The sequence below is a fragment of the Pseudopipra pipra genome, chromosome W, assembly GCF_036250125.1.
Source record: "Pseudopipra pipra isolate bDixPip1 chromosome W, bDixPip1.hap1, whole genome shotgun sequence".
In the NCBI taxonomy this organism is placed as follows: Eukaryota; Metazoa; Chordata; class Aves; order Passeriformes; family Pipridae; genus Pseudopipra; species Pseudopipra pipra.
Genome location: NC_087580.1, coordinates 39,060,838 through 39,075,749, shown reverse-complemented (window position 1 = coordinate 39,075,749; position 14,912 = coordinate 39,060,838). Strand labels below are relative to the sequence as shown.

General features: G+C 52.6%; 2 pseudogenes; one reads left to right on the top strand and one right to left on the bottom strand.

Annotated features, from left to right (window-relative positions):
- Positions 1–10,606, bottom strand: part of LOC135405265 (zinc finger protein ZFP2-like) — a 95,679-nt pseudogene extending 85,073 nt beyond the window's left edge.
- The window catches only part of LOC135405243 (zinc finger protein 850-like), a 419,536-nt pseudogene that overhangs the window by 354,061 nt on the left and 50,563 nt on the right, over positions 1–14,912 (top strand).

Genomic DNA, 14,912 nt, shown 5'->3' with positions numbered 1-14,912 from the left:
AACCCATCCAGACAAAGATTCCAACCTGCAGACTGGAAGCACACCGGGCAAAACTCCGGGCAAGCTGTGGGAAAGGAAACAAGTCCTTGTAGACGTGCCAGCCCAAGCTGTGGGAACAGCATCTACCCCCCTGAATACCTGGGGCTTGGGCTGTATAAAAGTGATAGCCCAGAAGTACAACCTGGGGACCCTCCACCGAGCAGAGCAGGGTGAAGAAGGACCAGTGGGAGCCTCAGGAATCTCCATGGTGTGATACATTTACTTCATCTCTGTCTCTCTCTCACTGTCTTCCCACCACCCCCTTCTTCTCTCTCTTTCCATTTCTTTCTCTCTCTCTACCTCCTATTTATTGTTAAATCAAAGCTACAGGGTCCATTTGGCTTCATAAGGCTCTGTGGTGTGATAATGGACCCTTGATTCCATGGGTTTGCAAAATGTCTCAGGACTCCTTTGGTTCTAGGAGGCCCCACATATCACAGTGTCCCCTTGGTTCCATGAGGTTCCACAGTGTCCCAGGATTCCTCTGTTTCCATGAGCCCTGCAGTGTCACAATGGCCCCTTGATTCCATGAGATTCCACAGTGTCCAAGGAATCCTTTGGTTCTATGAGCCCTGCAGTGTCACAATGGCCTATTGTTTCCATGAGGTTCCACAATGTCACAAGGATTCCTTTGGTTCCATGAGGCCCTGCATGACACAAAGGCCCCTTGATTCCATGAGGTTCCACAGTGCCAATATGGGCCCTTGATTTCTTGAGGTCCACTGTGTCCCAGGGTCCCTTTGTCTCCATGACGCTCTGCAGTGTCACAGTGGCCCCTTGATTCCATGAGGTTCTGAAAAGTCTCAGGGTTCCTTTGGTTCCATGAGGCCCTGCAGTGTCACAGTGGCTTTCGAGTCCCCGAGGTTCCTCAGTGTCACAATGGTCCCTGATTCTATGAGGTCCTGAAATGTCTCAGGGCTCCCTTGGTTCCATGAGGCCCTTCATGGCACAATGAACCCTTGGTTCCATGAGGTTCCACAGTGTCCCAGGATTCCTTTGATTTCATGAGGCCCTGGACCATCACAATGGCCCCTTGATTCCATGAGTTTCCACAGTCTCCCAGGGTTCCTTTGGTTCCATGAGGCCTTGTCGTATCACGATGGCCTCTTGATTCCATGAGTTTTCACACTGTCACAATTCTCCCTTGATTCCATGAGTTTCCACAGTGTCCCAGGGCTCCTTTGGCTCCAGAAGGTCCTACAGTGTCACAATGGCCCCTTTACTCCAGAAGGTTCCACAGTATTCTTGCTGGAACACACAGGGCTGCAATGTTGTCACCCCTGCAGAGCTGCCTCCAGCTCTGGGCTCCAGCACAGGAAGGACATGGACCTGCTGGAGCGAGTGCAGAGGGGAGCAGCAAGAGGATCAGAGGGATGGAGCAGCTCTGCTGTGAGGAAAGGCTGAGAGAATTGGCATTGTTCAGGCTGAAGAAAAGAAGGCTTTGGGCTGACCTAATTGTGGCCTTGCAGTGCCTGAAGGGAGCCAACCAGAAAGATGGAGAGAGACTTTGGACAAGGGCCTGGAGTGACAGGACAAGGGGAATGGCTTCACACTGAGAATAGGAAGGGTTAGATGGGATATTAGGAGGAATTTCTGGACTGTGATGGTAGTGAGATCCTGGCACAGGTTGCTCAGAGAAGTTCTGGCTGCCCCATCCCTGGAAGTGTTCACGGCCAGGTTGGATGGGGCTCTGAGCTCTGGGTCTAGTGGAAGGTGTCCCTGCCCATGGCAGGGGGTTGGACTGAGATGCTCTTTAAGGTTCCTTCCAACCCAAACCATTCCATGATTCTGTGACTGGTGGGGGATGTGGTGGTTGGAGCTGATGGGCACAGAGACCCCAAAATGATGGAGTTTTCCATTCTGAGCGAAGAAAGGAGGGGGCAGCAGAACTGACACCCTGGACTGCTGGTGGTCAGACTTTGTTCTTTTTGGGAGACTGACTGATCTGGGTGTGAGTATGGATGTGCTGGAGGGCAGGAAGACTCTGTAGAGGGATCTGGACAGGCTGGATCAAGAAGGCCAAGTGTCAGGGCCTGCACTTGGGTCCCAACAACCCAAGTTGGATATGAGCCAGAGTGTGCCCAGGGGGGCAAGAAGGCCAAGGGCATCGTGGCCTTTGTGGAGAAGAGTGTGGCCAGCAGGAGCAGAGAACTGATTGCCACTCTGTGCTGGGCACTGGGGAGGCCCCACCTGGAGTGCTGTGTCCAGTTCTGGCCCCTCAGTGCCAAAAGGCCCTTGAGGGGCTGGAGCGTGTCCAGAGAAGGGAACGGAGCTGGGGAAGGCTCTGGAAAACATGTCTGCTGAGGGACAGCTGAGGGAACTGGGCTTGTTGAGTGTGGAGAAGGGGAGGCTCAGGGGGGACCTCATTGCTCTCTGCAATGACCTGAGAGGAGGTTTTAGTGGGTGTGGGGGGTGGTCTCTTCTGCAAAGCCTTTTTAGTGACAGGAAGAGAGGAAATGGCCTTAAACTGCATCAGCAAGGTTCATATCAGATATTCAAAAAACATTTTTCCCCTGAGAGAGTGCTCAGGCATTGGAACAAGTAGCCCAGGGAGGTGGTGGAGTCTCTGGAAGCATTCAGGTGGCATCTGGATGTGACACTTTGGGATGGGGTTTAGGGGTGATTCTGGTGGTGCTGGGTTGACAGTTGGACTAGAAGATCTGGAAGGTCTCTTCCAACCTTGATGATTCTGTGATTCTCTGACCTGTCATCCCTGTTTGCAGGTTTGTGCTCTAACAAGAACCTGGGGATGTTTTCTCTGTGGGATCCAGAGGTTTCTATCTGGTCCCTCTGCTTGGGAAAGCCTTCCAAATCCATTCTGGTGAGGGGAGGTGGTGATGCAGCAACAGCAGCTGCCTTGTGGGATGCCTGGACACCCCTGAGGAGGCAGAGCTGGGGCCACTCATTCTGTGCCCTGTCCTGGCTGGGTGCTGGGGGGACTGCCCTGAGGAAAGACAAATGAGGCTTCTCCTGGGGAAAGCCTCAGCCAGAGCTCAACTTCCCAAACAAGGCTGGGGCTGGGGGTGTGCCGAGGGGGAAGTTGTCCTGCAGGCAGCAGGACAGGACAAGCAGGACACAGTCTGCTCAGGACACAGTGCATCTGAAAGTGTAAAGGTTTTGAGTCTAGGCCTTCCTTCCTGGCAACCAGGAAGGAAGGAAGGAAGTATTCCATCCTATTCCTTTATGTAATTAGGTGCCTTTATGTAATAGGCGGACAGGGAAGGCTCTTCCTCTTCCTCTCTCCCGGTGAGGTTTGGAGACAACAGACTCCCGTGGCTGGTCTTGCTTCTGTGGGGGAGTTGAGGCCTGGTCGGGCCTACGGGGCCGGTTGTTTCTGCCGAGCCGGGGTCCATTAGCGTGGCGGTGGCGTTGGGCATGATTGGGCTTTCTCAAGGAAAGTATTATGGTTTTCTTTGGCTACTCCTTTATTGAGTGTGTATACCTGTTTTTGTTTGTTTGTTTTGTCCCATTTTCCCCTTCCCCTTTTCTGTTTTCAGGTGTTGGGGGTTTCTTTCTTATGTGTCTATAGTTTTTGTATATAAATGTAATATAAGTGTAAATATGTTTATATATTGCTTTAGCTTTCTCTTATTTCTGTTCTCTTGGGTTTTTTTCCTTTTCCCTTGGTTTTGGGGGGGGAGCTCTTGCGGTGGGGTTTGGAGACTTGGCAGGGAGCCAGCTCTAAACCACCACAGGAGGACACCATGTGTATGGGCCCATTGTTGCTGCTTTATTAAATCACAGCCACCTACAGCTGGCTCAGTGGCAACAGAAGAGCAGTGCTCCTAGTTTAAATTGTGGATTTTGCTGAAGATTTGAAGGCATCAGGATTCCAGTTTTCCTGCCTGTATAAAAGACAGAGTTTCTTTTTTGGGATAACATCTAAGACTGGAAAGATCCCCAGGCAACCACCAGGGATGATGTCACAGCGATGATGCGATATCAAAAGAGAGATGTGATGTCACAGGGGGGCTGTGATGTCATGGGGAGGATGTGATGTCACAGGAAGGATGTGATGTCACAGGGAGGATGTGATGTCATAGGAGACATGTGATGTCAAAGAGGATGTGATGTCATGGGAGAATGTGATGTCACAAGGGAGCTGTGATGTAACGGGAGATGTGATATCACAGGAGAGGATGTGATGTCACAGGAATGATGTGATGTCACAGGAAAGCTGTGATGTCATAGTAGACATGTGATGTCACAGAGGAGGATGTGATGTCACAGGGAGCTGTGATGTCAAAGAGAAGGATGTGATATCACAGGGGAGCTTTGATGTCAGAGAGGAGGATGTGATGTCATAGGAGACATGTGTTGTCACAGAGGATGATGTGATGTCACAGGGGAGGATGTGATGTCACAGGGAGCTGTGATGTCACTGGGGAGCTGTGATGTCATAGGTAACATGTCAAGTCACAGAGGAGGATGTGATGTCACAAAGGAGGATGTGATGTCACAGGGAGCTGTGATGCCACAGAGGAGGATGTGCTGTCACAGAGGAGGATGTGATGTCACAGAGGAGGATATGATGTCATAGGAGACATGTGATGTCACAGAAGAGGATGTGATGTCACAGAGGGGGATATGATGTCATAGGAGACGTGATGTCACACAGGAGGATGTTATGTCACAGATGAGAATGTGATGTCATACTAGAGTTGTGATGTCACTAAGGAGGATGTGATGTCACAGGTAGCATGTGATGTCACAGGAAAGATATGATGTCACAGGGACCTGTGATGTCACTGGGGAGCTGTGATGTCATAGGTAACATGGCACGTCACAGAGGAGGATGTGATATCACAGAGGAGGATGTGATGTCACAGGAGAGCTGTGATGTCACAGAGGAGGATGTGATGTCACAGATAGCATGTGATGTCATAGAGGAGGATGTGATGATACCGAGGAGGATGTGATGTCATAGGAGAGCTGAGCTGTCACAGAGGAGGATGTGATGTCACAGAGGAGGATGTGATGTCATAGGAGACATGTGATGTCGCAGAGGAGGATGTGATGTCACAGGGAGCTGTGATGTCACTGGGGAGCTGTGATGTCACAGGTAACATGCCACTTCAATGAGGAGCATGTGATGTCACAGAGGAGGATGTGATGTCATAGGAGACATGTGATGTCACAGAGGAGGATGTGATGTCACAGATAGCATGTGATGTCATAGAGGAGGATGTGATGTTACCGAGGAGGATGTGATGTCACAGGGAGCTGTGATGTCACAGAGTAAGATGTGATGTCACAGAGGAGGATGTGATGTCACAGGAAGGATGTGATGTCACAGGGAGCTGTGATGTCATAGAGGAGGATGTGATGTTACCGAGGATGATGTGCTGTCACAGGGAGCTGTGATGTCACAGATGAGGATGTGATGTCATAGGAGACATGCAATGTCACAGAAGAGGATGTGATTTCAAAGGGGAGCTGTGATGTCATAGAGGAGGATGTGATGTCATAAGAGACATGCGATGTTACAGAGGAGAATGTGAAGTCACAGAGGAGGATGTGATATCACAGAGGAGGATGTGATGTCACAGATGAGGATGTGATGTCATAGGAGAGCTGTGATGTCACAGAGGAGGAATTGATGCCACAGAGGGGGATGTGATGTCACAGGGAGATGCGATGTCACAGAGGGGGATGTGATGTCATAGGAGAAATGTGATGTCACAGAGCAGGAAGTGATGTCATACGAGAGTTGTGATGTCGCAGAGGAGGATATGATGTCATAGGAGACATGCGATGTCACAGAGGAGGATATGAAGTCACAGGGGAGGATGTGATGTCATAGGAGACATGTGATGTCACAGAGGAGGATGTTATGTCACAGATGAGGATGTGATGTCATACGAGAGTTGTGATGTCACAGAGGAGGATATGATATCACAGAAGAGGATGTTATGTCACAGATGAGGATGTGATGTCACAGGGAGCTGTGATGTCACAGAGGAGGATGTGATGTCATAGGAGGATGTGATGTCACAGAGGAGGATGTGATGTCACAGGGAGGTGGGATGTCATAGAGGGGGATGTTTAAACAGGGGGGATGTGATGTCACAGGGAGCTGTGATGTCACAGAGGGGGATGTGATGTCATATGAGAGTTGTGATGTCGCAGAGGAGGATATGATGTCATAGGAGACATGCAATGTCACAGAGGAGAGCTGTGATGTCACAGGGGAGCTGTGATGTCACAGATGAGGATATGATGTCATAGGAGACATGTGATGTCACAGAGGATGTGATGTCATAGGAGACAAGCGATGTCACAGAGGAGGATATGAAGTCACAGAGGAGGATGTGATGTCATAGGAGACAAGCGATGTCACAGTGGAGGATGTGATGTCACAGAGGAGGATGTGACGTCACAGAGGGTCTGTGATGTCACAGAGGAGGATGTGATGTCACAGAGGAGGATGTGATGTCATATGAGACGTGATGTCACAGAGAAGGATGTGATGTCACAAGGGAGGATGCGATGTCACAGATAAGGATGTGATGTCACAGGGAGATGTGATGTCACAGGAAGCATGTGATGTCACAGGAAGGATGTGATGTCACAGGAAAGCTGTGATGTCACAGAGGAGGATGTGATGTCATAGGAGAGCTGTGATGTCACAGAGGGGGATGTGATGTCATAGGAGAGCTGTGATGACACAGAGGAGGATGTGATGTCACAGGAAAGCTGTGATGTCACAGAGGAGGATGCGACGTCACAGGGGAGCTGTGATAGCACAGAGAAGGATGTGATGTCATAGGAGACATGCGATGTCACTGAGGAGGATGTGATGTCATAGGAGACATGTGATGTCACAGAGAAGGATGTGATGTCACAGAGGAGGATGTTATGTCACAGATGAAGATGTGATGTCATACGAGAGTTGTGATGTCACAGGAGGATGTGATGTCACAGGTAGCATGTGATGTCACAGGAAGGATATGATGTCACAGGGAGCTGTGATGTCACTGGGGAGCTGTGATGTCATAGGTAACATGCCACGTCACAGAGGAGGATGTGATATCACAGAGGAGGATGTGATGTCATAGCAGACATGTGATGTCACAGAGTATGATGTGATGTCATATGAGATATGTGATGTCACAGGAAGGATGTGATGTCACAGAGGGGGGTGTGATGTCATAGGGAGCTGTGATGTCACGGAGGAGGATGTGATGTCACAGAGGAGGATGTGATTGTCATATGATAGATGTGACACAGGGAAGAGCCGAGGTTGGGGAGGGCAAAACCGGCCCCAGAATGGATCAGGAATGGGGACCCCTCCTGCATTCCCCTGTGTCAACCTGCTCTGTGGGGCTTTGGGAGGGCACCTCCTCCTCAATGGGCATCCAACTCACCCTAAAGGTGCCAGGACCACTCCACAGACCCCCAAGGACCCCCTAAATCCATCCAGAGCCCACCCAGGACCCCCTCAATCCCCTTTTCTGGGGGACCTTTAGGGGCACTGGTGGCTGAGCTGGGCAGCAAAGTTCATACCTGTCTGCAGCCTGACTCACTGAAATGCTGATTTTTAAGCACAGAAAGGAGAAGCTTGAGACAGTTTGTTGAAGGCAGAAAGGATGATTTCTCATGTATTTTAATTACTTCTGACATGCTTCAAAGCCTGGTTTTCAGGGGTTTATTCAATTTGGCAAGTTCGTGGGGTTTTCTTGGGCTTTTCTTTGTGTGGGGGGTGGGTGGGTTGGTTGTTTTTACAGTTACTTGTCTCATATACTTGGTGCTTTTCCCAGGAGAACATTGATTTGTGTAGAGACAAAATCCCTGGAGAATATCTTAATCTGGGGATAAAAATACTCCCCGGGGAAGGATGCAGGATGAGTTGGTATTATTTATTTAAGAGTTTCAGGCCCACAACGAGCAGTTTCAGCCAAATTTTCTAAGTGACTGAGGAACCCTTTTCTCCAAATGTGCTCCCCTGAGGCAGTTTCAAATCCCCACTTGTGATTCAGTTTTCTGGAATGATTCTAAATGAATTAAATGCTTTTTTTGGCCATCATCTAGGCAACTGCTGCCACAGATAACTTCAATTGTAAGAAGGCAGAAGAGAAAGAAATGAAAGGGCCACCTGTGAGCAAAAGGTATTTTTCATTTTCAGTAGTCTCTGAATTTTTGTTACTAGTTTTCTGTTTCTGTGGAAGAGTTCAGTGTCCTCCCTCCTGGGAGGGATGGGAACAAATGATTAAATGTGGAAAATGTTCCGTTCCAACACTGCAAGCTGTAAATTGTCCAGATGGTCTAAAGATGTCCAGATTATTGAAAACCTTCCATATTTTTGTTTTCAGGGAGAGATAAATATTTGATGAAGAAATCCAGCAAAGGCAAAAGTGCAAGGCCAAGCCTCAGCCTGTGGAAAGCTGAGGGGTGGCACCGGCAGCCCCAGAATTACATAGGGAAAATAAGAAACACAGGAATTTTGGGGTGAGATCGAGCTTTTTTCAGTGGGGTTGATCCACTTTGAGGTGACAGATTGATCCCTCTTGACTTTTGGGATGCAGAGCTGGGAGAGACTGGAATGTTAATGGTCCATGGCTCCAACACTCTCCAGTTGCAGAAGCAGTGGGGCCTTTGCTGCCCAAGGGCAATGGAACCGCCCGGGGCAGAGGGGGGAACACCCACCCCTGGAGGGGACAGGCTGGGCTTGGAGCCAGAGAGGGGAAGTGTTATTTTTATGGTTTTATATCACTATAAACAGGAGCCAAAACTGTCCCAAATCTACTTTACACGGAAATAAAATTTTCCTAAACTAAACCCTATAGATAGATAGATAGATAGATAGATAGATAGATAGATAGATAGATAGATAGATAGATAGATAGATAGATAGATAGATAAACTATCCTCAGGGGGGAGTGGCCTCTGCATCTTTCTACTCTGATACTTTCTTTTCCCTTCTACATTTTCTTAAGTGTTATTTTTACGCTTTCATATCACTATATACAGGAACCAAAATGGCTCCAAACCTGCTTTACATGGCAACCCAACTGTTCTAAAATAAACACTACATATATATATCTATAAACACTGATTATTCACTGTCCTTTCACTCTAATCTGCCCAAGGGTTGGATTAACAAGACCCTGGGTCACCCTCACTGTCAGGGGGGTCGGGAGAGGGGCTGGACATGGAGGAAGCTTCTGGCAGCTGCTCACAGAACCCACCCCTGGAGCTCCCCTGCTACAAAAACATGACCATCCAGACCCAATACAGTGCCCAGCATGGATGACCTGGAACCAGGTCTGTCCTCAATGTGGGTCCCTGTGGATCATCCAATAAAGGTCCTCCAGTAGCTGACGGAGTTGGAGCAGCGGCCGAAGCTCTTCCCGCAGTCGGGGAACTGGTAGAGCTTCCCTTACCGGTGGGTCCATTGGTGTCTGGTCAACTTAGAGCTCTCGGTGAAGCTCTTCCCACACTCCCCACACTTGTAGGGCCTCTCCCCTGTGTGGATGCGCCGGTGGGTGACAAGGTGGGAGTTCCGGTTGAAGCCCTTCCCACAGTCGGTGCAGCGGAAGGGCCTCTCATCCGTGTGCGTCCGCTGGTGCACAAGGAGAGTGGAGCTGGTCCTGAACCTCTTCCCACATTCCAAGCACTTGTAAGGTCGTTCCCCAGTGTGGATGAGTCGGTGGATATGGAGGGTGGAGCTGTAACTGAAGCTCTTCCCACATTCCCAACATGTGTAGGGCCGTTCCCCAGTGTGCACACCACGGTGTTGGAGGAGGGTGGATCTCTGGCTGAAGCTCTTCCCACATTCCCTACAGGTGTAGTGCCGTTCTCCGGTGTGGATGTGCTGGTGTTCGATCAGGTGGGAGCTGTCCCTGAAGCTCTTCCCACATTCCATACACGGGTAGGGCCGTTCTCCAGTGTGTATGCGCTGGTGGGTGCGGAGGTTGGAGCTCTGGTTGAAGCTCTTCCCACATTCCCTACATGTGTAGGGCCGTTCCCCAGTGTGGATGCGCTGGTGGGTGTGGAGGTTGGACCTCTGCTTGAAGCTCTTCCCACATTCCCCACACATGTAGGGACGTTCCCCGGTGTGGATGTGCTGGTGGGTGAGGAGGTTGAAGCTCTTCCTGAAGCTCTTCCCACATTCCAAGCACCTGAAGGGCTTCTCCCTGCTGGGAAGCTGCTCAGGGACCACCAGCTCAGAGCTCCCCCTCAAGCTCCGGCCGCCTTCCCAGCACAGGCTGGCTCTTTCCTCCTCAGAGCACCCTGGGATGGCTTTGGAGCCCCTCCTGCGGGGGGATCTCCGGCCCTTTCCCTCCCCGCTGCCTTCCTGCGCCGGGGAGCCCTTCAAAACGGCCTCTCCCACCAGGGTCTCACGGGGGGATTTGTCCTCCGGGCTCTCCGTCCTCAGCTCGGGGCCTGGGGCAGGAAGCAAGAAGGACAGGCAGGGGATTTGCCTCCGGCCCACAGGGAAGGCCAAGGACATCCCCCCAACTCCGGCCCCGGCAGGACGGCGGCGCCAGCGGGGTTGTCCTGCAGCCGGGGCCATGCTCGGCTGACAGAGCCAGCACAACACCCGCCCAAAGGGACACTGACTTCCTCCTCACCTGCCTGGGGGGCCCAAGGCATCTTCCTCTTCCTCGCAGCCTCCTCCTCCATCCAACCAAGCTTTGGGAAGGACAAATCCTGATGGGGGGGAAAACAAGGGCTGAGCGCGTTGGCTTGGGGGTTCCTCCTGCCCAAGTCCATATCTAGAGCTCACTGGGCGTCCCATGTCCATAAAAAAACCCAAAACACCAAGATTCAGCCCAGAAAAACCTAAATCTCCAAGATTCAGGCAAAAAAACCCTCAGAAATAGTGAGATGAAGTTCCCCCCCCATAAACTGCAAAAAGTTGAGATTCAGCTAAAATATACTACAAAATATGAAGATTAGCCCGCAAAACTCTCCTAGAAGTTCCCCCTCTCTCTCCCCCTCGGGGTTTCAAAGGGTCTCCCCTCTCTGCAAAACTGGGGGTCCCACTTAGGGATGCTGGGAGTGTTGAGGGTGCCAAGAGTACCTCCTCCTCTGCCTTACGCCTTTGGGGTGCCACGTTCCCAGACATTCCCCCTTTCCAGGTTCTCCACTTTGTTGTCCCGGGGATCCCAGGGGTCCCCACTGTCCAGGATTCCCCTTCTCGGTGCTCCCCTCTCCAGTCTCTTGGGGTTCTAGCAGCTCCCACCTCTCCCAGCCTTCCTTGCACTCCAGAGATCAAGGCATGGGGACACCCCCATGGCAACCCCGCTCCCGCTCTCTCCCCTCCTCTCAACCCTCCTTTCACACCCCTTTCCCACCCGCCCCCCAAACCCCAGCTCCCCTCCATTCCCTTTGGGGGTGACCCACCACCCCTCGTGCTCCCTTTGGGGGTCCCACCCGCTCTTTTCGCTTCTCTCGCCCCTTTCCCATCGTGGCCGCTCCGCTCACCCGACAGCGGCAGGAAGGGCAGGGACAGGGGCGGAGCAGCAACAGCAACAGCAGGAGAACAATCACCCCCCATCCCACGGGAAGGTGGAACTCGTCCCAAATATCCTGGGGGGAACACGGGGGATCGTGACATACTCGGGCTGCCAGCACAGATTTCCCTGCACAGGCTGCAGTGAGTCAAGCTCTGCACAGGAGATTGTGCCCCATGGATGGGATTGCAGAGGCTCCCTCAGGTCCTCAGCAGGAATCAGCAACCAGGAATAGACACAAAAGGCCCCCCTGAAGAGTTCGGGGGGGAGTGTCCTGTAGGGAGGGGACAGTGTCACCCCACCAGGGCAAGGCTGGCAAGTGGGAGGCTGCTCCAGGGCTCTGCAAGAGGCCTCCTGCTCTGCTCAGCCCCACCACTGGCTGGTACCAACACCCCCGGCTGCCCCCGGCCCTGGGCAGCTCTGCTGCCACAGGCTGTGCCCTCACTGTGGCCCTGCAATGGCCCTGCCTGTCCCTCACCTGTGGCCCTGCCCGTGGCCCTGTCCCTTGGCTCTCTCTCTGCCAGCTCAGTGTGGGGCACACGGCCTGGGGGTCCTTCCCAAGCCCCCCGGGCAGCCGGCGTTGGCTGGGGGGATGTGAGGGCTGGGCCTGCTCAGCACAGCCCCGGCCTCGTGCCCAGCGCCTCTTTCCTGACCCACACAAGAGCTTCCCGGCCCCCCCAGGGCTCCCCTGCTGCTGCCTCTGCTCCTGGCCCTGCCTTTGCTGCTCCCTTGGCTGGGGCAGTGGCTGCAGGGGGGGGATGGCAGCAGCTTCAGCTCCACGGCACTTCCTGGGGGGAGCTCAGCCCGGGGGGGACGGGCAGGGACCTGATGGGGATGGACAGGGGCCCAGCAGGGACAGACAGGGCCTGCAGGGGAAGGCACAGGGACAACCTGGACCCCCACACTGCCACGGCTGTCTCTGCTCCTCCTTGCAGGCTCCGTGGCCAGGCACAGTTTGTGTTCCTGGGTGCCCACCATCTCAGCACTTGCAGCCGCTCAAATCAGCGCCCGCAGCTCTGCAGCAAAGCCCCAGCTCACCTGGCACACAGGGGATGGACACAGCACCTGCTCGGGGATGAGCTCTCACAGCTTTGTGTCTTCCCCACCACGGGGCTCTCCTTCCTCAGCAGCACCTCTGCCTTGCACTTATTCTCAGCCTCACCTCAGGGACAGCTCTGGGCTCACCTCCGCGCCACTTCTCAGCCTCACCTCAGGGCCTGGGCTCAAGGACAGGAACCTGCAGGGAGGGGACATCAGGTGCAAGCTCAGGGCTGCCTGCTTGCACTGGCCTCTGGGCTTCTTTCTCCTTCTACAATCATTCCACAACTTAGCCTGTTTTTCTAACACCACACATTTACACACTAACCTTGGAGATAGATATGGACAGACATCTCTATCACCCTGGGGATGGAGCCTCAAGCATGTGCTGACATAGGAATGGGAATCACAGAATCACAGAATCAGCCCCGTTGGAAAAGACCTCCGAGATCATCAAGCCCAATCACGGATCCAACCCTGCCGTGGTTCCCAGACCATGGCACTGAGGCCACATCCACTCTCACCTTCAACACCTCCAGGGATGCTGACTCCACCCCCTCCCTGCCCAGCCCATTCCAAGGCCTGATTACTCTCTCTGCAAAAAATTGCTTCCTAATATCCAACCTAAACCTCCCCTGGCACAGCTCAAGACCCAGCCCTCTTGTCCTACTGCTGCTTCCTGGCACAACAGCCCCACCCCCACCTGGCTCCAACCTCCTGGCAGGGACTTGCAAAGAGTGATGATTCATCCTGGGGACCTGAGGGAGCCTCTGCAATCCCATCCATGGGACACAATCTACTCTCCAGAGCTTGACTCACTGTAGACTTTGCAGGGAAATCTCTGCTCACAGCTGCATCCTGAGCCCAAGGTCAGTTTGTATCCCCAAGTGCTGATCCAATGGGTGCCCTGGGATTGGAGCCTGGGCTCTAATTAACCTCTCCTGTGCTGCCAAACAACAGGAGCTGTACGGCCAAGGGACAAACTCTGTGATCCCTGTCAGTGTCCATGGCCCCTGTCAGTGTCCTTCAGCGAAACTGGGAGGAGGAAATGAAGAAACTGGTTTGGAACTAAACTGGTGTTAAAGTGGGAAAAAGTTCGTTCCATGGAAATAAAACTTAGACGGTTTTTCCTGGGCTGAACAAGCTCATTCAGGGATGAAGGACTGGGACTTCTGTGGACACTTGTGCTGGTTTCTTTGGTCACTCGTGTTCCTTCAGAGAGCCCCTGGAAACACTCTGCTGTTCACTCCCAGTGCCACCAGTGCCTGGGTCCTGTCTGCAGCAGCAGATTGCAGTGGGATGGGAGAAATGCTTTTCTGAGCCTCTGGGCTGGACACAGGCACAGCCTGACCCTGAACCCAAGGGAAACAAAGACAAATTCCACAGCTTTAGCTGGACCAAGGCTGGGGGGGTTTCCTGAGGGCAGCACTACACCAGACTTTTGTGTGTGTGTGTGAGACAGGCAGAACCACAAATGCCTGCACAGCCCAGAGCAGTCAGTGTGGGGCTGTGCTTGCTGCTGCAGAGACCCCCAGGGGACAAACCCAGGCAGGAGTTTGGGTTTATTCCTTGCTCTGTGTCAGTGGAATAGAATGTTCCACAGGAGCTCTGTCCCCCTCTGTGGCACCAGGTGGCTCAAAGCTGAATATGGAGGGGGTCAAGTGCAAGTTCCCTTCTGAAGTGTGTGTCCCTAAGGAGGACACTTGCCTTATTATTGCTTATTGTTTGTAATATCTCATAGATATATCATACAACATCTAAGGATGGATTCTATAGAATATGTGCCATATATATGATACAGAATATATCTGATTATTGCTTTATCTCTCTGTCCAGACAGATATTGTGTATGCAGAGAGATTGTACTTGAGGGATATGTTCCTCTCACTACCCTGTGAGCTCCACTCCCAAGGCCAGTAAATTCCTGAAGCTCCCCCTTCTGTGCCCTGCAGGTTTTGGCAGATTTGCAAGAGCAGGGGAATCATTCCCTGAAGCCCCTTTGCACTGTAGGAAATGGGAGCCCTGTGCACATCCTGCTGCCTCCAGATTCCATTCTGGGTGTGGGAAGGACCCTGTGGGGAGCAAAGAAATGCCTGGTTCTGCAGGAGCTGCAGATGCTCAAGGGGCAGCAGGACCAAGTCAGGGGCTGAAGGGGGCTGAAGGGGGCCTGGGGGGCTTTGGGGTCCGGGAGGGTCCTGGGGGAGCTGAGGAGGGGTTTTGGGGATTGGGGGTACAAACCAGGACAGACCAGTACAGACCAGGACAGACCAGTACCTCCTCACTGCTTCCCAGATCTCTCCTGGAGCTGGGCCACCTTGTTGTGCGACACATGAGCCCCCCCAGTGCCCTCCCAGTACAGCCCGGTGCCCCCAGTAC